Source organism: Prenolepis imparis, unplaced genomic scaffold (genome assembly GCF_030444845.1).
Source record: "Prenolepis imparis isolate NDT839.2.m4 unplaced genomic scaffold, iyPreImpa1.0 SCAF_3, whole genome shotgun sequence".
In the NCBI taxonomy this organism is placed as follows: Eukaryota; Metazoa; Arthropoda; class Insecta; order Hymenoptera; family Formicidae; genus Prenolepis; species Prenolepis imparis.
In genome coordinates this window covers 15838702-15863993 of record NW_028141161.1, presented here as the reverse complement: position 1 = coordinate 15863993, position 25292 = coordinate 15838702, and the positions used below count along the sequence as shown (strand labels likewise).

The window sequence follows — 25292 nt, the reverse complement described above, 5'->3', positions numbered from 1 at the left end:
ACAGAGAAAAAAAATTTATTTCTAATACTTATATCTTCTATATATATGTGTATTAAAATGTATATAATAATATTTAATATAATTTTTATATTTTTTTTTATAATATTTGATATAATTTTCACAAATACATTATCTTAATATTTTTTTAAATAATTCAATACTCACCAATTTGATGGAATTGTAGACAATGTTAATCTGTAAAATATAAACGTATAAATATTATATAAAACTATTATTAAAATATTTAAATTATTTATATTTCAAATTATTTTTTGAAATATTAAAATTAATTTTAAAATTTAAATATTAATTTTAATGTTTCAAAAAATGATTATATTATGCGCATAGTTAACTTTTGTTATTTACTTTAAGATATTAAAAAACTACATAATTTGCAAAGAAATATTTTTTAAAGAAAGATAGAAATAATTAAAAATATTTAAGTTAAAATATTTTACTATTTATTTTTACTATTAAATATATTTAATTAAAATATTTAATAGTAAAAGAATTTAGGTGTACGCATTACATAATAAATAATTATATCTATATATATCTCGAGTCACCGATATTCCAAGAAATGGGGACTACATTTCACTATGTTTTATACATCACAATTCAACGACGTAGAAATAGAATCGACAACGCCGAAAAACTCCGAAAATTCGCGTCAAAAGTGCAACGGTAAATCGATTCGCCCATGTACATAGTAGACTCGCTCATGAAATGGCGTCGCGTAGCGTAACGGACTCGCCCGTGCAATCGCGATCACGATGTCGAACACGATTTCGCGACGCGATCGGCTTTGTACGATAATTAAGCACGTAAAAACAATAAACTTACAATTGTACTATCGTGGACCGGCGATGAGTGTGCAAACGTTGATCGCGAACAACCGAAAATGCAACAGACAGGTTTGTGCCAGTTATGGGACGCACAGCATGCCAAGGTCGCGAAGTTGTAATGGCAGTGGTCGCGGCGTACTTCACTGCGAACTCGGAGCTCGGCTCGGCTCAGCTCGGCTCGGCTCGGCTCGGCTCGACTCGGCTCGGCTCGACTCGGCTCGGCTCGACTCGGCTCGGCTCGACTCGGCTCGGCGGTCCGGGCAACTCGCAACCTCGGCGTATTGCGCGTCCCGTAACTGGCAGTGCCAGATTGTGTACTTTTGTTATAACATATTATTTTAATTTTTATAACATTATTATTTTAAAAATTAAGTACCAAATTAACTCCTTAGTCAGCTGATTTCTGACAAAAAATATTAATAAGGTGTTAATTAAATTTTAAAATAATAATGTTATAAAATGTAAAATAGTAATATGTTGTAAATAATATGTTACAATGACCTATGTATCTGCAATTAATATTTTTTGTCAGAATTCAGCTGTGATTAAGGAGTTAATTGGCTAATTAATTTTTAAAATAATATATTATATAATAAATTAAAATAATACGTTAAATAATATGTCATAATTCTTTAAACTCGATTAATATTTTTGACAGTTATCAGCTGATTTCTGTCAAAAAATATTAATCGCAGATAGGTCGTTATAACATATGATTTACAACGTATTACTATTTTACATTTAATAACATAATATTATTTTAATATATAATTAACAAATTAACACCTTATTAATATTTTTTGTCAGAAATCAGCTGACTAAGCAGTTAATTTGTTCATTAATTTTTAAAATAATATGTTATAAAAATTAAAATAATATGTTTTTAAATAGAAAGAATGTTAAAGTACTTTAAACTCGATTAATATTTTTTCGACAGTAAACTGATTTCTGTCAAAAAATATTATTAGCTTAAAGTATTATAACATATTATTTGTAACATTATTTTAATTTTTATAACATAATATTATTTCAAAATTTAATTAGCAAATTAATGCCTTAATCAGCTGATGTATGTCAAAAGATATTAATAAAGCGTTAATTTGGTAATTAAATTTTAAAATAATAATATGTTAAAAATATTAAAATAGTAATATGTATATTGTAAATAATATGTTATAATGCCGTATCTGCGATTAATATTTTTTGATAGAAATCAGCTGATAACTGTCAAAAATATTAATCGAGTTTAAGAAATTAATAACATTTAATTAACAAAATAACACCTTATAAATATTTTTTGTCAGAAATCAGCTGATTAAGAAGTTAATTTGCTAATTAATTTTTAAAATAATGTTATAAAAATTAAAATAATAATGTTTTAAATAATATGTCATAATTCTTTAAACTCGATTAATATTTTTGACAGTTATAAGCTGATTTCTGTCAAAGAATATTATTTGAGTTTAAAGTATTAAAACATATTATTTATAATTAAATTTATAAATTTTATTTTTTCATGCGTTATATAACTATAACTCACTCTTGTATAGGATTCGTTTGCCGGCGCTCGATGGCTTTCCCACTTCCTTTTCCTCTTTCAATTTATCGATATCGTCAGCTATGTTGATCTATAACATATAAATACAATAAAAATTATAAATACCATAATAATTATTATATTAGATTTAATTTTATATATACGTACACTAAAAAAATATACATCATTTTATAAAGTTTTATATCTCTAAATTTTAATTTCTTACTATTAATAAATAAATAATATATACTCACTCTTATATAAAACTGTTTTGTCTGCGCCCGATGGCTTTCCCACCTTTTCCTTTTCTTTCAATTTGACGATGTCTTCAGCTACGTTGATCTGTAACATATAAATTAAAAATACAAAAATGATTACATTATTAGATTTTATTTTGTTCATACGTTAAATAGATAGTACTCACTCTTGTATAAGATTGCTTTTGCGGCGCCCTATGGCTTTCCCAACCTCCTACTTTACTTTCAATTTGACGATGTCGTTCAGCTACGTTGATCTGTAACATATAAATAAAATAAAGATTAAAAATACAATAAAAATTACATTTTTAGATTTTATTCTTTTCATACGTTAAATAGATAGTACTCACTCTTGTAGAGGATTCCTCTTGCGGCGCCCTATGGCTTTACCACCACCTCCTTTTCCTTCAATTTGACGATATCTTCAGCTACGCTGATCTGTAACATATAAATGAAATAAAAATTAAAAATACAATAATGATTATATTATTAGATTTTTGGATATAATTCATTTCATACGTTAAATAGATAATACTCACTCTTGTAGAGGATTCCTCTGGCGACGCCCTATGGCTTTACCACCACCTCCTTTTCCTTCAATTTGACGATGTCGTCAGCAACGTTGATCTGTAACATATAAATGAAATAAAGATTAAAAATACAATAATAATTACATTTTTAGATTTTATTCTTTTCATACGTTAAATAGATAGTACTCACTCTTGTAGAGGATTCCTCTTGCGGCGCCCTATGGCTTTACCACCACCTCCTTTTCCTTCAATTTGACGATATCTTCAGCTACGCTGATCTGTAACATATAAATGAAATAAAAATTAAAAATACAATAATGATTATATTATTAGATTTTTGGATATAATTCTTTTCATACGTTAAATAGATAATACTCACTCTTGTAGAGGATTCCTCTTGCGGCGCCCTATGGCTTTACCACCACCTCCTTTTCCTTCAATTTGACGAAATCTTCAGCTACGCTGATCTGTAACATATAAATGAAATAAAAATTAAAAATACAATAATGATTATATTATTAGATTTTTGGATATAATTCTTTTCATACGTTAAATAGATAATACTCACTCTTGTAGAGGATTCCTCTTGCGACGCCCTATGGCTTTACCACCACCTCCTTTTCCTTCAATTTGACGATGTCGTCAGCAACGTTGATCTGTAACATATAAGTGAAATAAAGATTAAAAATACAATAATAATTACATTTTTAGATTTTATTCTTTTCATACGTTAAGTAGATAGTACTCACTCTTGTAGAGGATTCCTCTTGCGGCGCCCTATGGCTTTACCCCCACCTCCTTTTCCTTCAATTTGACGATATCTTCAGCTACGCTGATCTGTAACATATAAATGGATTAAAAATTAAAAATACAATAATGATTATATTATTAGATTTTTGGATATAATTCTTTTCATACGTTAAATAGATAATACTCACTCTTGTAGAGGATTCCTCTGGCGACGCCCTATGGCTTTACCACCACCTCCTTTTCCTTCAATTTGACGATGTCGTCAGCAACGTTGATCTGTAACATATAAGTGAAATAAAGATTAAAAATACAATAATAATTACATTTTTAGATTTTATTCTTTTCATACGTTAAGTAGATAGTACTCACTCTTGTAGAGGATTCCTCTTGCGGCGCCCTATGGATTACCACCACCTCCTTTTCCTTCAATTTGACGATATCTTCAGCTACGCTGATCTGTAACATATAAATGGATTAAAAATTAAAAATACAATAATGATTATATTATTAGATTTTTGGATATAATTCTTTTCATACGTTAAATAGATAATACTCACTCTTGTAGAGGATTCCTCTGGCGACGCCCTATGGCTTTACCACCACCTCCTTTTCCTTCAATTTGACGATGTCGTCAGCAACGTTGATCTGTAACATATAAGTGAAATAATGATTAAAAATACAATAATAATTACATTTTTAGATTTTATTCTTTTCATACGTTAAGTAGATAGTACTCACTCTTGTAGAGGATTCCTCTTGCGGCGCCCTATGGCTTTACCACCACCTCCTTTTCCTTCAATTTGACGATATCTTCAGCTACGCTGATCTGTAACATATAAATGAAATAAAAATTAAAAATACAATAATGATTATATTATTAGATTTTTGGATATAATTCTTTTCATACGTTAAATAGATAATACTCACTCTTGTAGAGGATTCCTCTGGCGACGCCCTATGGCTTTACCACCACCTCCTTTTCCTTCAATTTGACGATGTCGTCAGCAACGTTGATCTGTAACATATAAGTGAAATAAAGATTAAAAATACAATAATAATTACATTTTTAGATTTTATTCTTTTCATACGTTAAGTAGATAGTACTCACACTTGTAGAGGATTCCTCTTGCGGCGCCCTATGGCTTTACCACCACCTCCTTTTCCTTCAATTTGACGATATCTTCAGCTACGCTGATCTGTAACATATAAATGAAATAAAAATTAAAAATACAATAATGATTATATTATTAGATTTTTGGATATAATTCTTTTCATACGTTAAATAGATAATACTCACTCTTGTAGAGGATTCCTCTGGCGACGCCCTATGGCTTTACCACCACCTCCTTTTCCTTCAATTTGACGATGTCGTCAGCAACGTTGATCTGTAACATATAAGTGAAATAAAGATTAAAAATACAATAATAATTACATTTTTAGATTTTATTCTTTTCATACGTTAAGTAGATAGTACTCACTCTTGTAGAGGATTCCTCTTGCGGCGCCCTATGGCTTTACCACCACCTCCTTTTCCTTCAATTTGACGATATCTTCAGCTACGCTGATCTGTAACATATAAATGAAATAAAAATTAAAAATACAATAATGATTATATTATTAGATTTTTGGATATAATTCTTTTCATACGTTAAATAGATAATACTCACTCTTGTAGAGGATTCCTCTGGCGACGCCCTATGGCTTTACCACCACCTCCTTTTCCTTCAATTTGACGATGTCGTCAGCAACGTTGATCTGTAACATATAAGTGAAATAAAGATTAAAAATACAATAATAATTACATTTTTAGATTTTATTCTTTTCATACGTTAAGTAGATAGTACTCACTCTTGTAGAGGATTCCTCTTGCGGCGCCCTATGGCTTTACCACCACCTCCTTTTCCTTCAATTTGACGAAATCTTCAGCTACGCTGATCTGTAACATATAAATGAAATAAAAATTAAAAATACAATAATGATTATATTATTAGATTTTTGGATATAATTCTTTTCATACGTTAAATATTTTATGTATATCAAGTTAAAAAATTTGTACGCTGGTGTCTGTTTGGTACCAAATGATTCTGTAATCAATGTACTATTAAAATGTATAATCGATGAATTTTTTGCTCGTCTTAAAATATTAGAAATTGATACTTTTTTACCGCTGATCCTATGCGACGCAACATTATTTTATGTTTATCGTATTAAAAAATTTGTACGCTGGTGTCTGTTTGGTACCAAAAGATTCTGTAATCAATGTACTATTAAAATGTATAATCGATGAAATTTTGGCTCGTCTTAAATATTGGAAATCGATACTTTTTACCGCTGACCCTGTGCGACGCAACATTATTTTATGTATAGCAAAAGAAAAAGTTTGTACGCTGTTGTCTGCTTGGTACCAAATGATTCTGTAATAAATGTACTATTAAAATGTATAATCGATGAATTTTTGGCTCGTCTTAAAATATTAGAAATTGATACTTTTTTGACGCGGACCCTGTGCGACGCATCCTTAATTTATGTTTATCGTATTAAAAAATTTGTACGCTGGTGTCTGTTTGGTACCAAAAGATTCTGTAATCAATGTACTATTAAAATGTATAATCGATGAAATTTTGGCTCGTCTTTAAATATTAGAAATCGATACTTTTTTACCGCTGATCCCATGCGACGCAATCTTATTTTATATATATCAAGTTAAAAAATTTGTACGCTGTTGTCTGTTTGGTACCAAATGATTCTGTAATCAATGTACTATTAAAATGTATAATCGATGAATTTTTGACTCGTCTTAAAATATTGGAAATCGATACTTTTTTGACGCGGACCCTGTGCGACGCAACCTTATTTTATGTTTATCGTATTAAAAAATTTGTACGCTCGTGTCTGCATGGTACCAAAAGATTCTGTAATCAATGTACTATTAAAATGTATAATCGATGAATTTTTGGCTCGTCTTAACATATTAGATATCGATACTTTTTTACCGCTGATCACATGCGACGCAATCTTATTTTATGTATATCAAGTTAAAAAATTTGTACGCTGTTGTCTGGTTGGTACCAAAAGATTCTGTAATAAATGTACTATTAAAATGTATAATCGATGAATTTTTGGCTCGTCTTAAAATATTGGAAATCGATACATTTTACCGCTGACCCTGTGCGACGCATACTTAATTTATGTTTATCGTATTAAAAAATTTGTACGCTGGTGTCTGCATGGTACCAAAAGATTCTGTAATCAATGTACTATTAAAATGTTTACTCGATGAATTTTTGGCTCGTCTTAAAATATTAGAAATCGATACTTTTTTGACGCGGACCCTGTGCGACGCATTCTTATTTTATGTTTATCGTATTAAAAAATTTGTACGCTGGTGTCTGTTTGGTACCAAATGGTTCTGTAATCAATGTACTATTAAAATGTATAATCGATGAATTTTTGACTCGTCTTAAAATATTGGAAATCGATACTTTTTACCGCTGACCCTATGCGACGCAACCTTATTTTATGTTTATCGTATTAAAAAATGTGTACGCTGGTGTCTGCATGGTACCAAAAGATTCTGTAATCAATGTACTATTAAAATGTATAATCGATGAATTTTTGGCTCGTCTTTAAATATTAGAAATCGATACTCTTTACCGCTGACGCTATGCGACGCAACATTATTTTATGTATAGCAAATGAAAAAGTTTGTACGCTGTTGTCTGCTTGGTACCAAAAGATTCTGTAATCGATGTACTATTAAAATGTATAATCGATGAATTTTTGGCTCGTCTTAAAATATTGGAAATCGATACTTTTTTGACGCGGACCCTGTGCGACGCATCCTTATTTTATGTTTATCGTATTAAAAAATTTGTACGCTGGTGTCTGTTTGGTACCAAAAGAGTCTGTAATCAACGTACTATTAAAATGTATACTCGATGAATTTTTGGCTCGTCTTAAAATATTAGAAATCGATACTTTTTTGACGCGGACCCTGTGCGACGCATACTTATTTTTTGTTTACCGTATTAAAAAATTTGTACGCTGGTGTCTGTTTGGTACAAAATGATTCTGTAATCAATGTACTATTAAAATGTATAATCGATGAATTTTTGGCTCAACTAAAAATATTAGAAATCGATACTTTTTTGACGCGGACCCTGTGCGACGCATCCTTATTTTATGTTTATCGTATTAAAAAATTTGTACGCTGGTGTCTGTTTGGTACCAAATGATTCTGTAATCAATGTACTATTAAAATGTATAATCGATGAATTTTTGGCTCGTCTTAAAATATTAGAAATCGATACTTTTTTGACGCGGACCCTGTGCGACGCATACTTATTTTTTGTTTACCGTATTAAAAAATTTGTACGCTGGTGTCTGTTTGGTACAAAATGATTCTGTAATCAATGTACTATTAAAATGTATAATCGATGAATTTTTGGCTCAACTAAAAATATTAGAAATCGATACTTTTTTGACGCGGACCCTGTGCGACGCATCCTTATTTTATGTTTATCGTATTAAAAAATTTGTACGCTGGTGTCTGTTTGGTACCAAATGATTCTGTAATCAATGTACTATTAAAATGTATAATCGATGAATTTTTGGCTCGTCTTTAAATATTAGAAATCGATACTCTTTTACCGCTGACGCTATGCGACGCAACATTATTTTATGTATAGCAAATGAAAAAGTTTGTACGCTGTTGTCTGCTTGGTACCAAAAGATTCTGTAATCGATGTACTATTAAAATGTATAATCGATGAATTTTTGGCTCGTCTTAAAATATTGGAAAACGATACTTTTTTGACGCGGACCCTGTGCGACGCATCCTTATTTTATGTTTATCGTATTAAAAAATTTGTACGCTGGTGTCTGTTTGGTACCAAATGATTCTGTAATCAATGTACTATTAAAATGTATAATCGATGAATTTTTGGCTCGTCTTTAAATATTAGAAATCGATACTCTTTTACCGCTGACGCTATGCGACGCAACATTATTTTATGTATAGCAAATGAAAAAGTTTGTACGCTGTTGTCTGCTTGGTACCAAATGATTCTGTAATAAATGTACTATTAAAATGTATAATCGATGAATTTTTGGCTCGTCTTAAGATATTAGAAATTGATACTTTTTTACCGCTGATCCTATGCGACGCAACATTATTTTATGTTTATCGTATTAAAAAATTTGTACGCTGGTGTCTGTTTGGTACCAAAAGATTCTGTAATCAATGTACTATTAAAATGTATAATCGATGAAATTTTGGCTCGTCTTTAAATATTAGAAATCGATACTTTTTTACCGCTGACCCTATGCGACGCAACATTATTTTATGTTTATCGTATTAAAAAATTTGTACGCTGGTGTCTGCATGGTACCAAAAGATTCTGTAATCAATGTACTATTAAAATGTATAATAGATGAATTTTTGGCTCGTCTTAAAATATTAGAAATTGATACTTTTTTGACGCGGACCCTGTGCGACGCATCCTTAATTTATGTTTATCGTATTAAAAAATTTGTACGCTGGTGTCTGTTTGGTACCAAATGATTCTGTAATCAATGTACTATTAAAATGTATAATCGATGAATTTTTGGCTCGTCTTTAAATATTAGAAATCGATACTCTTTTACCGCTGACGCTATGCGACGCAACATTATTTTATGTATAGCAAATGAAAAAGTTTGTACGCTGTTGTCTGCTTGGTACCAAAAGATTCTGTAATCGATGTACTATTAAAATGTATAATCGATGAATTTTTGGCTCGTCTTAAAATATTGGAAATCGATACTTTTTTGACGCGGACCCTGTGCGACGCATCCTTATTTTATGTTTATCGTATTAAAAAATTTGTACGCTGGTGTCTGTTTGGTACCAAATGATTCTGTAATCAATGTACTATTAAAATGTATAATCGATGAATTTTTGGCTCGTCTTTAAATATTAGAAATCGATACTCTTTTACCGCTGACGCTATGCGACGCAACATTATTTTATGTATAGCAAATGAAAAAGTTTGTACGCTGTTGTCTGCTTGGTACCAAAAGATTCTGTAATCGATGTACTATTAAAATGTATAATCGATGAATTTTTGGCTCGTCTTAAAATATTGGAAATCGATACTTTTTTGACGCGGACCCTGTGCGACGCATCCTTATTTTGTTTATCGTATTAAAAAATTTGTACGCTGGTGTCTGTTTGGTACCAAAAGAGTCTGTAATCAACGTACTATTAAAATGTATACTCGATGAATTTTTGGCTCGTCTTAAAATATTAGAAATCCATACTTTTTTACCGCTGACCCTATGCGACGCAACATTATTTTATGTATAGCAAATGAAAAAGTTTGTACGCTGTTGTCTGCTTGGTACCAAATGATTCTGTAATAAATGTACTATTAAAATGTATAATCGATGAATTTTTGGCTCGTCTTAAAATATTAGAAATCGATACTTTTTTGACGCGGACCCTGTGCGACGCATACTTATTTTATGTTTACCGTATTAAAAAATTTGTACGCTGGTGTCTGTTTGGTACAAAATGATTCTGTAATCAATGTACTATTAAAATGTATAATCGATGAATTTTTGGCTCAACTAAAAATATTAGAAATCGAAACTTTTTTGACGAGGACCCTGTGCGACGCATCCTTATTTTATGTTTATCGTATTAAAAAATTTGTACGCTGGTGTCTGTTTGGTACCAAATGATTCTGTAATCAATGTACTATTAAAATGTATAATCGATGAATTTTTGGCTCGTCTTTAAATATTAGAAATCGATACTCTTTTACCGCTGACGCTATGCGACGCAACATTATTTTATGTATAGCAAATGAAAAAGTTTGTACGCTGTTGTCTGCTTGGTACCAAAAGATTATGTAATCGATGTACTATTAAAATGTATAATCGATGAATTTTTGGCTCGTCTTAAAATATTGGAAAACGATACTTTTTTGACGCGGACCCTGTGCGACGCATCCTTATTTTATGTTTATCGTATTAAAAAATTTGTACGCTGGTGTCTGTTTGGTACCAAATGATTCTGTAATCAATGTACTATTAAAATGTATAATCGATGAATTTTTGGCTCGTCTTTAAATATTAGAAATCGATACTCTTTTACCGCTGACGCTATGCGACGCAACATTATTTTATGTATAGCAAATGAAAAAGTTTGTACGCTGTTGTCTGCTTGGTACCAAATGATTCTGTAATAAATGTACTATTAAAATGTATAATCGATGAATTTTTGGCTCGTCTTAAGATATTAGAAATTGATACTTTTTTACCGCTGATCCTATGCGACGCAACATTATTTTATGTTTATCGTATTAAAAAATTTGTACGCTGGTGTCTGTTTGGTACCAAAAGATTCTGTAATCAATGTACTATTAAAATGTATAATCGATGAAATTTTGGCTCGTCTTTAAATATTAGAAATCGATACTTTTTTACCGCTGACCCTATTCGACGCAACATTATTTTATGTTTATCGTATTAAAAAATTTGTACGCTGGTGTCTGCATGGTACCAAAAGATTCTGTAATCAATGTACTATTAAAATGTATAATCGATGAATTTTTGGCTCGTCTTAAAATATTAGAAATTGATACTTTTTTGACGCGGACCCTGTGCGACGCATCCTTAATTTATGTTTATCGTATTAAAAAATTTGTACGCTGGTGTCTGTTTGGTACCAAAAGATTCTGTAATCAATGTACTATTAAAATGTATAATCGATGAAATTTTGGCTCGTCTTTAAATATTAGAAATCGATACTTTTTTACCGCTGATCCCATGCGACGCAATCTTATTTTATATATATCAAGTTAAAAAATTTGTACGCTGTTGTCTGTTTGGTACCAAATGATTCTGTAATCAATGTACTATTAAAATGTATAATCGATGAATTTTTGACTCGTCTTAAAATATTGGAAATCGATACTTTTTACCGCTGACCCTATGCGACGCAATCTTATTTTATGTTTATCGTATTAAAAAATGTGTACGCTGGTGTCTGCATGGTACCAAAAGATTCTGTAATCAATGTACTATTAAAATGTATAATCGATGAATTTTTGGCTCGTCTTAAAATATTAGAAATCAATACTTTTTTGACGCGGACCCTGTGCGACGCATCCATATTTTATGTTTATCGTATTAAAAAATTTGTACGCTGTTGTCTGCTTAGTACCAAAAGATTCTGTAATCAATGTACTATTAAAATGTATAATCGATGAATTTTTGGCTCGTCTTAAAATATTGGAAATCGATACTTTTTTGACGCGGACCCTGTGCGACGCATCCTTATTTTATGTTTATCGTATTAAAAAATTTGTACGCTGGTGTCTGTTTGGTACCAAAAGAGTCTGTAATCAACGTACTATTAAAATGTATACTCGATGAATTTTTGGCTCGTCTTAAAATATTAGAAATCGATACTTTTTTACCGCTGACCCTATGCGACGCAACATTATTTTATGTATAGCAAATGAAAAAGTTTGTACGCTGTTGTCTGCTTGGTACCAAATGATTCTGTAATAAATGTACTATTAAAATGTATAATCGATGAATTTTTGGCTCGTCTTAAAATATTAGAAATTGATACTTTTTTACCGCTGACCCTATGCGACGCAACATTATTTTATGTTTATCGTATTAAAAAATTTGTACGCTGGTGTCTGTTTGGTACCAAAAGATTCTGTAATCAATGTACTATTAAAATGTATAATCGATGAAATTTTGGCTCGTCTTTAAATATTAGAAATCGATACTTTTTTACCGCTGACCCTATGCGACGCAACATTATTTTATGTATAGCAAATGAAAAAGATTGTACGCTGTTGTCTGCTTGGTACCAAATGATTCTGTAATAAATGTACTATTAAAATGTATAATCGATGAATTTTTGGCTCGTCTTAAAATATTGGAAATCGATACTTTTTTGACGCGGACCCTGTGCGACGCATCCTTATTTTATGTTTATCGTATTAAAAAATTTGTACGCTGTTGTCTGCTTGGTACCAAAAGATTCTGTAATCGATGTACTATTAAAATGTATACTCGATGAATTTTTGGCTCGTCTTAAAATATTAGAAATCGATACTTTTTTGACGCGGACCCTGTGCGACGCATACTTATTTTTTGTTTACCGTATTAAAAAATTTGTACGCTGGTGTCTGTTTGGTACAAAATGATTCTGTAATCAATGTACTATTAAAATGTATAATCGATGAATTTTTGGCTCGTCTTAAAATATTAGAAATTGATACTTTTTTACCGCTGATCCCATGCGACGCAATCTTATTTTATATATATCAAGTTAAAAAATTTGTACGCTGTTGTCTGTTTGGTACCAAAAGATTCTGTAATCAATGTACTATTAAAATGTATAATCGATGAAATTTTGGCTCGTCTTTAAATATTAGAAATCGATACTTTTTTACCGCTGACACTATGCGACGCAACATTATTTTATGTTTATCGTATTAAAAAATTTGTACGCTGGTGTCTGCATGGTACCAAAAGATTCTGTAATCAATGTACTATTAAAATGTATAATCGATGAATTTTTGGCTCGTTTTAAAATATTAGAAATCGATACTTTTTTGACGCGGACCCTGTGCGACGCATCCTTATTTTATGTTTATCGTATTAAAAAATTTGTACGCTGTTGTCTGCTTGGTACCAAAAGATTCTGTAATCAATGTACTATTAAAATGTATAATCGATGAATTTTTGGCTCGTCTTAAAATATTGGAAATCGATACTTTTTTGACGCGGACCCTGTGCGACGCATCCTTATTTTATGTTTATCGTATTAAAAAATTTGTACGCTGGTGTCTGTTTGGTACCAAAAGAGTCTGTAATCAACGTACTATTAAAATGTATACTCGATGAATTTTTGGCTCGTCTTAAAATATTAGAAATCCATACTTTTTTACCGCTGACCCTATGCGACGCAACATTATTTTATGTATAGCAAATGAAAAAGTTTGTACGCTGTTGTCTGCTTGGTACCAAATGATTCTGTAATAAATGTACTATTAAAATGTATAATCGATGAATTTTTGGCTCGTCTTAAAATATTAGAAATCGATACTTTTTTGACGCGGACCCTGTGCGACGCATACTTATTTTTTGTTTACCGTATTAAAAAATTTGTACGCTGGTGTCTGTTTGGTACAAAATGATTCTGTAATCAATGTACTATTAAAATGTATAATCGGTGAATTTTTGGCTCAACTAAAAATATTAGAAATCGATACTTTTTTGACGCGGACCCTGTGCGACGCATCCTTATTTTATGTTTATCGTATTAAAAAATTTGTACGCTGGTGTCTGTTTGGTACCAAATGATTCTGTAATCAATGTACTATTAAAATGTATAATCGATGAATTTTTGGCTCGTCTTTAAATATTAGAAATCGATACTCTTTTACCGCTGACGCTATGCGACGCAACATTATTTTATGTATAGCAAATGAAAAAGTTTGTACGCTGTTGTCTGCTTGGTACCAAATGATTCTGTAATAAATGTACTATTAAAATGTATAATCGATGAATTTTTGGCTCGTCTTAAGATATTAGAAATTGATACTTTTTTACCGCTGATCCTATGCGAGGCAACATTATTTTATGTTTATCGTATTAAAAAATTTGTACGCTGGTGTCTGTTTGGTACCAAAAGATTCTGTAATCAATGTACTATTAAAATGTATAATCGATGAAATTTTGGCTCGTCTTTAAATATTAGAAATCGATACTTTTTTACCGCTGACCCTATTCGACGCAACATTATTTTATGTTTATCGTATTAAAAAATTTGTACGCTGGTGTCTGCATGGTACCAAAAGATTCTGTAATCAATGTACTATTAAAATGTATAATCGATGAATTTTTGGCTCGTCTTAAAATATTAGAAATTGATACTTTATTGACGCGGACCCTGTGCGACGCATCCTTAATTTATGTTTATCGTATTAAAAAATTTGTACGCTGGTGTCTGTTTGGTACCAAAAGATTCTGTAATCAATGTACTATTAAAATGTATAATCGATGAAATTTTGGCTCGTCTTTAAATATTAGAAATCGATACTTTTTTACCGCTGATCCCATGCGACGCAATCTTATTTTATATATATCAAGTTAAAAAATTTGTACGCTGTTGTCTGTTTGGTACCAAATGATTCTGTAATCAATGTACTATTAAAATGTATAATCGATGAATTTTTGACTCGTCTTAAAATATTGGAAATCGATACTTTTTACCGCTGACCCTATGCGACGCAATCTTATTTTATGTTTATCGTATTAAAAAATGTGTACGCTGGTGTCTGCATGGTACCAAAAGATTCTGTAATCAATGTACTATTAAAATGTATAATCGATGAATTTTTGGCTCGTCTTAAAATATTAGAAATCAATACTTTTTTGACGCGGACCCTGTGCGACGCATCCATATTTTATGTTTATCGTATTAAAAAATTTGTACGCTGTTGTCTGCTTAGTACCAAAAGATTCTGTAATCAATGTACTATTAAAATGTATAATCGATGAATTTTTGGCTCGTCTTAAAATATTGGAAATCGATACTTTTTTGACGCGGACCCTGTGCGACGCATCCTTATTTTATGTTTATCGTATTAAAAAATTTGTACGCTGGTGTCTGTTTGGTACCAAAAGAGTCTGTAATCAACGTACTATTAAAATGTATACTCGATGAATTTTTGGCTCGTCTTAAAATATTAGAAATCGATACTTTTTTACCGCTGACCCTATGCGACGCAACATTATTTTATGTATAGCAAATGAAAAAGTTTGTACGCTGTTGTCTGCTTGGTACCAAATGATTCTGTAATAAATGTACTATTAAAATGTATAATCGATGAATTTTTGGCTCGTCTTAAAATATTAGAAATTGATACTTTTTTACCGCTGACCCTATGCGACGCAACATTATTTTATGTTTATCGTATTAAAAAATTTGTACGCTGGTGTCTGTTTGGTACCAAAAGATTCTGTAATCAATGTACTATTAAAATGTATAATCGATGAAATTTTGGCTCGTCTTTAAATATTAGAAATCGATACTTTTTTACCGCTGACCCTATGCGACGCAACATTATTTTATGTATAGCAAATGAAAAAGATTGTACGCTGTTGTCTGCTTGGTACCAAATGATTCTGTAATAAATGTACTATTAAAATGTATAATCGATGAATTTTTGGCTCGTCTTAAAATATTGGAAATCGATACTTTTTTGACGCGGACCCTGTGCGACGCATCCTTATTTTATGTTTATCGTATTAAAAAATTTGTACGCTGTTGTCTGCTTGGTACCAAAAGATTCTGTAATCGATGTACTATTAAAATGTATACTCGATGAATTTTTGGCTCGTCTTAAAATATTAGAAATCGATACTTTTTTGACGCGGACCCTGTGCGACGCATACTTATTTTTTGTTTACCGTATTAAAAAATTTGTACGCTGGTGTCTGTTTGGTACAAAATGATTCTGTAATCAATGTACTATTAAAATGTATAATCGATGAATTTTTGGCTCGTCTTAAAATATTAGAAATTGATACTTTTTTACCGCTGATCCCATGCGACGCAATCTTATTTTATATATATCAAGTTAAAAAATTTGTACGCTGTTGTCTGTTTGGTACCAAAAGATTCTGTAATCAATGTACTATTAAAATGTATAATCGATGAAATTTTGGCTCGTCTTTAAATATTAGAAATCGATACTTTTTTACCGCTGACACTATGCGACGCAACATTATTTTATGTTTATCGTATTAAAAAATTTGTACGCTGGTGTCTGCATGGTACCAAAAGATTCTGTAATCAATGTACTATTAAAATGTATAATCGATGAATTTTTGGCTCGTTTTAAAATATTAGAAATCGATACTTTTTTGACGCGGACCCTGTGCGACGCATCCTTATTTTATGTTTATCGTATTAAAAAATTTGTACGCTGTTGTCCGCTTGGTACCAAAAGATTCTGTAATCAATGTACTATTAAAATGTATAATCGATGAATTTTTGGCTCGTCTTAAAATATTGGAAATCGATACTTTTTTGACGCGGACCCTGTGCGACGCATCCTTATTTTATGTTTATCGTATTAAAAAATTTGTACGCTGGTGTCTGTTTGGTACCAAAAGAGTCTGTAATCAACGTACTATTAAAATGTATACTCGATGAATTTTTGGCTCGTCTTAAAATATTAGAAATCCATACTTTTTTACCGCTGACCCTATGCGACGCAACATTATTTTATGTATAGCAAATGAAAAAGTTTGTACGCTGTTGTCTGCTTGGTACCAAATGATTCTGTAATAAATGTACTATTAAAATGTATAATCGATGAATTTTTGGCTCGTCTTAAAATATTAGAAATCGATACTTTTTTGACGCGGACCCTGTGCGACGCATACTTATTTTTTGTTTACCGTATTAAAAAATTTGTACGCTGGTGTCTGTTTGGTACAAAATGATTCTGTAATCAATGTACTATTAAAATGTATAATCGGTGAATTTTTGGCTCAACTAAAAATATTAGAAATCGATACTTTTTTGACGCGGACCCTGTGCGACGCATCCTTATTTTATGTTTATCGTATTAAAAAATTTGTACGCTGGTGTCTGTTTGGTACCAAATGATTCTGTAATCAATGTACTATTAAAATGTATAATCGATGAATTTTTGGCTCGTCTTTAAATATTAGAAATCGATACTCTTTTACCGCTGACGCTATGCGACGCAACATTATTTTATGTATAGCAAATGAAAAAGTTTGTACGCTGTTGTCTGCTTGGTACCAAAAGATTCTGTAATCGATGTACTATTAAAATGTATAATCGATGAATTTTTGGCTCGTCTTAAAATATTGGAAATCGATACTTTTTTGACGCGGACCCTGTGCGACGCATCCTTATTTTATGTTTATCGTATTAAAAAATTTGTACGCTGGTGTCTGTTTGGTACCAAATGATTCTGTAATCAATGTACTATTAAAATGTATAATCGATGAATTTTTGGCTCGTCTTTAAATATTAGAAATCGATACTCTTTTACCGCTGACGCTATGCGACGCAACATTATTTTATGTATAGCAAATGAAAAAGTTTGTACGCTGTTGTCTGCTTGGTACCAAAAGATTCTGTAATCGATGTACTATTAAAATGTATAATCGATGAATTTTTGGCTCGTCTTAAAATATTGGAAATCGATACTTTTTTGACGCGGACCCTGTGCGACGCATCCTTATTTTATGTTTATCGTATTAAAAAATTTGTACGCTGGTGTCTGTTTGGTACCAAAAGAGTCTGTAATCAACGTACTATTAAAATGTATACTCGATGAATTTTTGGCTCGTCTTAAAATATTAGAAATCCATACTTTTTTACCGCTGACCCTATGCGACGCAACATTATTTTATGTATAGCAAATGAAAAAGTTTGTACGCTGTTGTCTGCTTGGTACCAAATGATTCTGTAATAAATGTACTATTAAAATGTATAATCGATGAATTTTTGGCTCGTCTTAAAATATTAGAAATCGATACTTTTTTGACGCGGACCCTGTGCGACGCATACTTATTTTTTGTTTACCGTATTAAAAAATTTGTACGCTGGTGTCTGTTTGGTACAAAATGATTCTGTAATCAATGTACTATTAAAATGTATAATCGATGAATTTTTGGCTCGTCTTAAAATATTAGAAATTGATACTTTTTTACCGCTGATCCCATGCGACGCAATCTTATTTTATATATATCAAGTTAAAAAATTTGTACGCTGTTGTCTGTTTGGTACCAAAAGATTCTGTAATCAATGTACTATTAAAATGTATAATCGATGAAATTTTGGCTCGTCTTTAAATATTAGAAATCGATACTTTTTTACCGCTGACCCTATGCGACGCAACATTATTTTATGTTTATCGTATTAAAAAATTTGTACGCTGGTGTCTGCATGGTACCAAAAGATTCTGTAATCAATGTACTATTAAAATGTATAATCGATGAATTTTTGGCTCGTCTTAAAATATTAGAAATCGATACTTTTTTGACGCGGACCCTGTGCGACGCATATTTATTTTTTGTTTACCGTATTAAAAAATTTGTACGCTGGTGTCTGTTTGGTACAAAATGATTCTGTAATCAATGTACTATTAAAATGTATAATCGATGAATTTTTGGCTCAACTAAAAATATTAGAAATCGATACTTTTTTGACGCGGACCCTGTGCGACGCATCCTTATTTTATGTTTATCGTATTAAAAAATTTGTACGCTGGTGTCTGTTTGGTACCAAATGATTCTGTAATCAATGTACTATTAAAATGTATAATCGATGAATTTTTGGCTCGTCTTTAAATATTAGAAATCGATACTCTTTTACCGCTGACGCTATGCGACGCAACATTATTTTATGTATAGCAAATGAAAAAGTTTGTACGCTGTTGTCTGCTTGGTACCAAAAGATTCTGTAATCGATGTACTATTAAAATGTATAATCGATGAATTTTTGGCTCGTCTTAAAATATTGGAAAACGATACTTTTTTGACGCGGACCCTGTGCGACGCATCCTTATTTTATGTTTATCGTATTAAAAAATTTGTACGCTGGTGTCTGTTTGGTACCAAATGATTCTGTAATCAATGTACTATTAAAATGTATAATCGATGAATTTTTGGCTCGTCTTTAAATATTAGAAATCGATACTCTTTTACCGCTGACGCTATGCGACGCAACATTATTTTATGTATAGCAAATGAAAAAGTTTGTACGCTGTTGTCTGCTTGGTACCAAATGATTCTGTAATAAATGTACTATTAAAATGTATAATCGATGAATTTTTGGCTCGTCTTAAGATATTAGAAATTGATACTTTTTTACCGCTGATCCTATGCGACGCAACATTATTTTATGTTTATCGTATTAAAAAATTTGTACGCTGGTGTCTGTTTGGTACCAAAAGATTCTGTAATCAATGTACTATTAAAATGTATAATCGATGAAATTTTGGCTCGTCTTTAAATATTAGAAATCGATACTTTTTTACCGCTGACCCTATGCGACGCAACATTATTTTATGTTTATCGTATTAAAAAATTTGTACGCTGGTGTCTGCATGGTACCAAAAGATTCTGTAATCAATGTACTATTAAAATGTATAATAGATGAATTTTTGGCTCGTCTTAAAATATTAGAAATTGATACTTTTTTGACGCGGACCCTGTGCGACGCATCCTTAATTTATGTTTATCGTATTAAAAAATTTGTACGCTGGTGTCTGTTTGGTACCAAATGATTCTGTAATCAATGTACTATTAAAATGTATAATCGATGAATTTTTGGCTCGTCTTTAAATATTAGAAATCGATACTCTTTTACCGCTGACGCTATGCGACGCAACATTATTTTATGTATAGCAAATGAAAAAGTTTGTACGCTGTTGTCTGCTTGGTACCAAAAGATTCTGTAATCGATGTACTATTAAAATGTATAATCGATGAATTTTTGGCTCGTCTTAAAATATTGGAAATCGATACTTTTTTGACGCGGACCCTGTGCGACGCATCCTTATTTTATGTTTATCGTATTAAAAAATTTGTACGCTGGTGTCTGTTTGGTACCAAATGATTCTGTAATCAATGTACTATTAAAATGTATAATCGATGAATTTTTGGCTCGTCTTTAAATATTAGAAATCGATACTCTTTTACCGCTGACGCTATGCGACGCAACATTATTTTATGTATAGCAAATGAAAAAGTTTGTACGCTGTTGTCTGCTTGGTACCAAAAGATTCTGTAATCGATGTACTATTAAAATGTATAATCGATGAATTTTTGGCTCGTCTTAAAATATTGGAAATCGATACTTTTTTGACGCGGACCCTGTGCGACGCATCCTTATTTTGTTTATCGTATTAAAAAATTTGTACGCTGGTGTCTGTTTGGTACCAAAAGAGTCTGTAATCAACGTACTATTAAAATGTATACTCGATGAATTTTTGGCTCGTCTTAAAATATTAGAAATCCATACTTTTTTACCGCTGACGCTATGCGACGCAACATTATTTTATGTATAGCAAATGAAAAAGTTTGTACGCTGTTGTCTGCTTGGTACCAAAAGATTCTGTAATCGATGTACTATTAAAATGTATAATCGATGAATTTTTGGCTCGTCTTAAAATATTGGAAATCGATACTTTTTTGACGCGGACCCTGTGCGACGCATCCTTATTTTATGTTTATCGTATTAAAAAATTTGTACGCTGGTGTCTGTTTGGTACCAAATGATTCTGTAATCAATGTACTATTAAAATGTATAATCGATGAATTTTTGGCTCGTCTTTAAATATTAGAAATCGATACTCTTTTACCGCTGACGCTATGCGACGCAACATTATTTTATGTATAGCAAATGAAAAAGTTTGTACGCTGTTGTCTGCTTGGTACCAAAAGATTCTGTAATCAATGTACTATTAAAATGTATAATCGATGGATTTTTGGCTCGTCTTAAAATATTAGAAATCGATACTTTTTTGACGCGGACCCTGTGCGACGCATCCTTATTTTATGTTTATCGTATTAAAAAATTTGTACGCTGTTGTCTGCTTGGTACCAAAAGATTCTGTAATCAATGTACTATTAAAATGTATAATCGATGAATTTTTGGCTCGTCTTAAAATATTGGAAATCGATACTTTTTTGACGCGGACCCTGTGCGACGCATCCTTATTTTATGTTTATCGTATTAAAAAATTTGTACGCTGGTGTCTGTTTGGTACCAAAAGAGTCTGTAATCAACGTACTATTAAAATGTATACTCGATGAATTTTTGGCTCGTCTTAAAATATTAGAAATCCATACTTTTTTACCGCTGAACCTATGCGACGCAACATTATTTTATGTATAGCAAATGAAAAAGTTTGTACGCTGTTGTCTGCTTGGTACCAAAAGATTCTGTAATCGATGTACTATTAAAATGTATAATCGATGAATTTTTGGCTCGTCTTAAAATATTGGAAATCGATACTTTTTTGACGCGGACCCTGTGCGACGCATACTTATTTTTTGTTTACCGTATTAAAAAATTTGTACGCTGGTGTCTGTTTGGTACAAAATGATTCTGTAATCAATGTACTATTAAAATGTATAATCGATGAATTTTTGGCTCGTCTTAAAATATTGGAAATCGATACTTTTTTGACGCGGACCCTGTGCGACGCATCCTTATTTTATGTTTATCGTATTAAAAAATTTGTACGCTGGTGTCTGTTTGGTACCAAAAGAGTCTGTAATCAACGTACTATTAAAATGTATACTCGATGAATTTTTGGCTCGTCTTAAAATATTAGAAATCCATACTTTTTTACCGCTGACCCTATGCGACGCAACATTATTTTATGTATAGCAAATGAAAAAGTTTGTACGCTGTTGTCTGCTTGGTACCAAATGATTCTGTAATAAATGTACTATTAAAATGTATAATCGATGAATTTTTGGCTCGTCTTAAAATATTAGAAATCGATACTTTTTTGACGCGGACCCTGTGCGACGCATACTTATTTTTTGTTTACCGTATTAAAAAATTTGTACGCTGGTGTCTGTTTGGTACAAAATGATTCTGTAATCAATGTACTATTAAAATGTATAATCGATGAATTTTTGGCTCGTCTTAAAATATTAGAAATTGATACTTTTTTACCGCTGATCCCATGCGACGCAATCTTATTTTATATATATCAAGTTAAAAAATTTGTACGCTGTTGTCTGCTTGGTACCAAAAGATTCTGTATCAATGTACTATTAAAATGTATAATCGATGAATTTTTGGCTCGTCTTAAAATATTGGAAATCGATACTTTTTTGACGCGGACCCTGTGCGACGCATCCTTATTTTATGTTTATCGTATTAAAAAATTTGTACGCTGGTGTCTGTTTGGTACCAAAAGAGTCTGTAATCAACGTACTATTAAAATGTATACTCGATGAATTTTTGGCTCGTCTTAAAATATTAGAAATCCATACTTTTTTACCGCTGACCCTATGCGACGCAACATTATTTTATGTATAGCAAATGAAAAAGTTTGTACGCTGTTGTCTGCTTGGTACCAAATGATTCTGTAATAAATGTACTATTAAAATGTATAATCGATGAATTTTTGGCTCGTCTTAAAATATTAGAAATCGATACTTTTTTGACGCGGACCCTGTGCGACGCATACTTATTTTTTGTTTACCGTATTAAAAAATTTGTACGCTGGTGTCTGTTTGGTACAAAATGATTCTGTAATCAATGTACTATTAAAATGTATAATCGATGAATTTTTGGCTCAACTAAAAATATTAGAAATCGATACTTTTTTGACGCGGACCCTGTGCGACGCATCCTTATTTTATGTTTATCGTATTAAAAAATTTGTACGCTGGTGTCTGTTTGGTACCAAATGATTCTGTAATCAATGTACTATTAAAATGTATAATCGATGAATTTTTGGCTCGTCTTTAAATATTAGAAATCGATACTCTTTTACCGCTGACGCTATGCGACGCAACATTATTTTATGTATAGCAAATGAAAAAGTTTGTACGCTGTTGTCTGCTTGGTACCAAAAGATTCTGTAATCGATGTACTATTAAAATGTATAATCGATGAATTTTTGGCTCGTCTTAAAATATTGGAAATCGATACTTTTTTGACGCGGACCCTGTGCGACGCATCCTTATTTTATGTTTATCGTATTAAAAAATTTGTACGCTGGTGTCTGTTTGGTACCAAATGATTCTGTAATCAATGTACTATTAAAATGTATAATCGATGAATTTTTGGCTCGTCTTTAAATATTAGAAATCGATACTCTTTTACCGCTGACGCTATGCGACGCAACATTATTTTATGTATAGCAAATGAAAAAGTTTGTACGCTGTTGTCTGCTTGGTACCAAAAGATTCTGTAATCGATGTACTATTAAAATGTATAATCGATGAATTTTTGGCTCGTCTTAAAATATTGGAAATCGATACTTTTTTGACGCGGACCCTGTGCGACGCATCCTTATTTTATGTTTATCGTATTAAAAAATTTGTACGCTGGTGTCTGTTTGGTACCAAAAGAGTCTGTAATCAACGTACTATTAAAATGTATACTCGATGAATTTTTGGCTCGTCTTAAAATATTAGAAATCCATACTTTTTTACCGCTGACCCTATGCGACGCAACATTATTTTATGTATAGCAAATGAAAAAGTTTGTACGCTGTTGTCTGCTTGGTACCAAATGATTCTGTAATAAATGTACTATTAAAATGTATAATCGATGAATTTTTGGCTCGTCTTAAAATATTAGAAATCGATACTTTTTTGACGCGGACCCTGTGCGACGCATACTTATTTTTTGTTTACCGTATTAAAAAATTTGTACGCTGGTGTCTGTTTGGTACAAAATGATTCTGTAATCAATGTACTATTAAAATGTATAATCGATGAATTTTTGGCTCAACTAAAAATATTAGAAATCGATACTTTTTTGACGCGGACCCTGTGCGACGCATCCTTATTTTATGTTTATCGTATTAAAAAATTTGTACGCTGGTGTCTGTTTGGTACCAAATGATTCTGTAATCAATGTACTATTAAAATGTATAATCGATGAATTTTTGGCTCGTCTTTAAATATTAGAAATCGATACTCTTTTACCGCTGACGCTATGCGACGCAACATTATTTTATGTATAGCAAATGAAAAAGTTTGTACGCTGTTGTCTGCTTGGTACCAAAAGATTCTGTAATCGATGTACTATTAAAATGTATAATCGATGAATTTTTGGCTCGTCTTAAAATATTGGAAATCGATACTTTTTTGACGCGGACCCTGTGCGACGCATCCTTATTTTATGTATATCGTATTAAAAAATTTGTACGCTGGTGTCTGTTTGGTACCAAATGATTCTGTAATCAATGTACTATTAAAATGTATAATCGATGAATTTTTGGCTCGTCTTTAAATATTAGAAATCGATACTCTTTTACCGCTGACGCTATGCGACGCAACATTATTTTATGTATAGCAAATGAAAAAGTTTGTACGCTGTTGTCTGCTTGGTACCAAAAGATTCTGTAATCGATGTACTATTAAAATGTATAATCGATGAATTTTTGGCTCGTCTTAAAATATTGGAAATCGATACTTTTTTGACGCGGACCCTGTGCGACGCATCCTTATTTTATGTTTATCGTATTAAAAAATTTGTACGCTGGTGTCTGTTTGGTACCAAAAGAGTCTGTAATCAACGTACTATTAAAATGTATACTCGATGAATTTTTGG

The 25292-nt window shown here is 31.5% G+C and overlaps 1 protein-coding gene across 2 annotated transcripts in view; it reads right to left on the bottom strand.

The window, feature by feature from the left end:
• LOC145934030 (uncharacterized) overlaps positions 1-25292 on the bottom strand; it is a 172496-nt gene that overhangs the window by 104388 nt on the left and 42816 nt on the right. Inside the window, exons 2-5 of one of the 2 annotated variants that reach the window (XM_083034220.1) lie at positions 2807-2896; positions 2637-2724; positions 2386-2473; positions 166-195 (exon numbers count right to left, since the gene is read on the bottom strand). The gene's annotated coding sequence lies outside the window, so the exon portion shown is untranslated. Of the gene's footprint in view, positions 1-165; positions 196-843; positions 916-2385; positions 2474-2636; positions 2725-2806; positions 2897-25292 lie in introns of those variants that run through there. The other variant, XM_083034221.1, reaches the window with a different exon arrangement.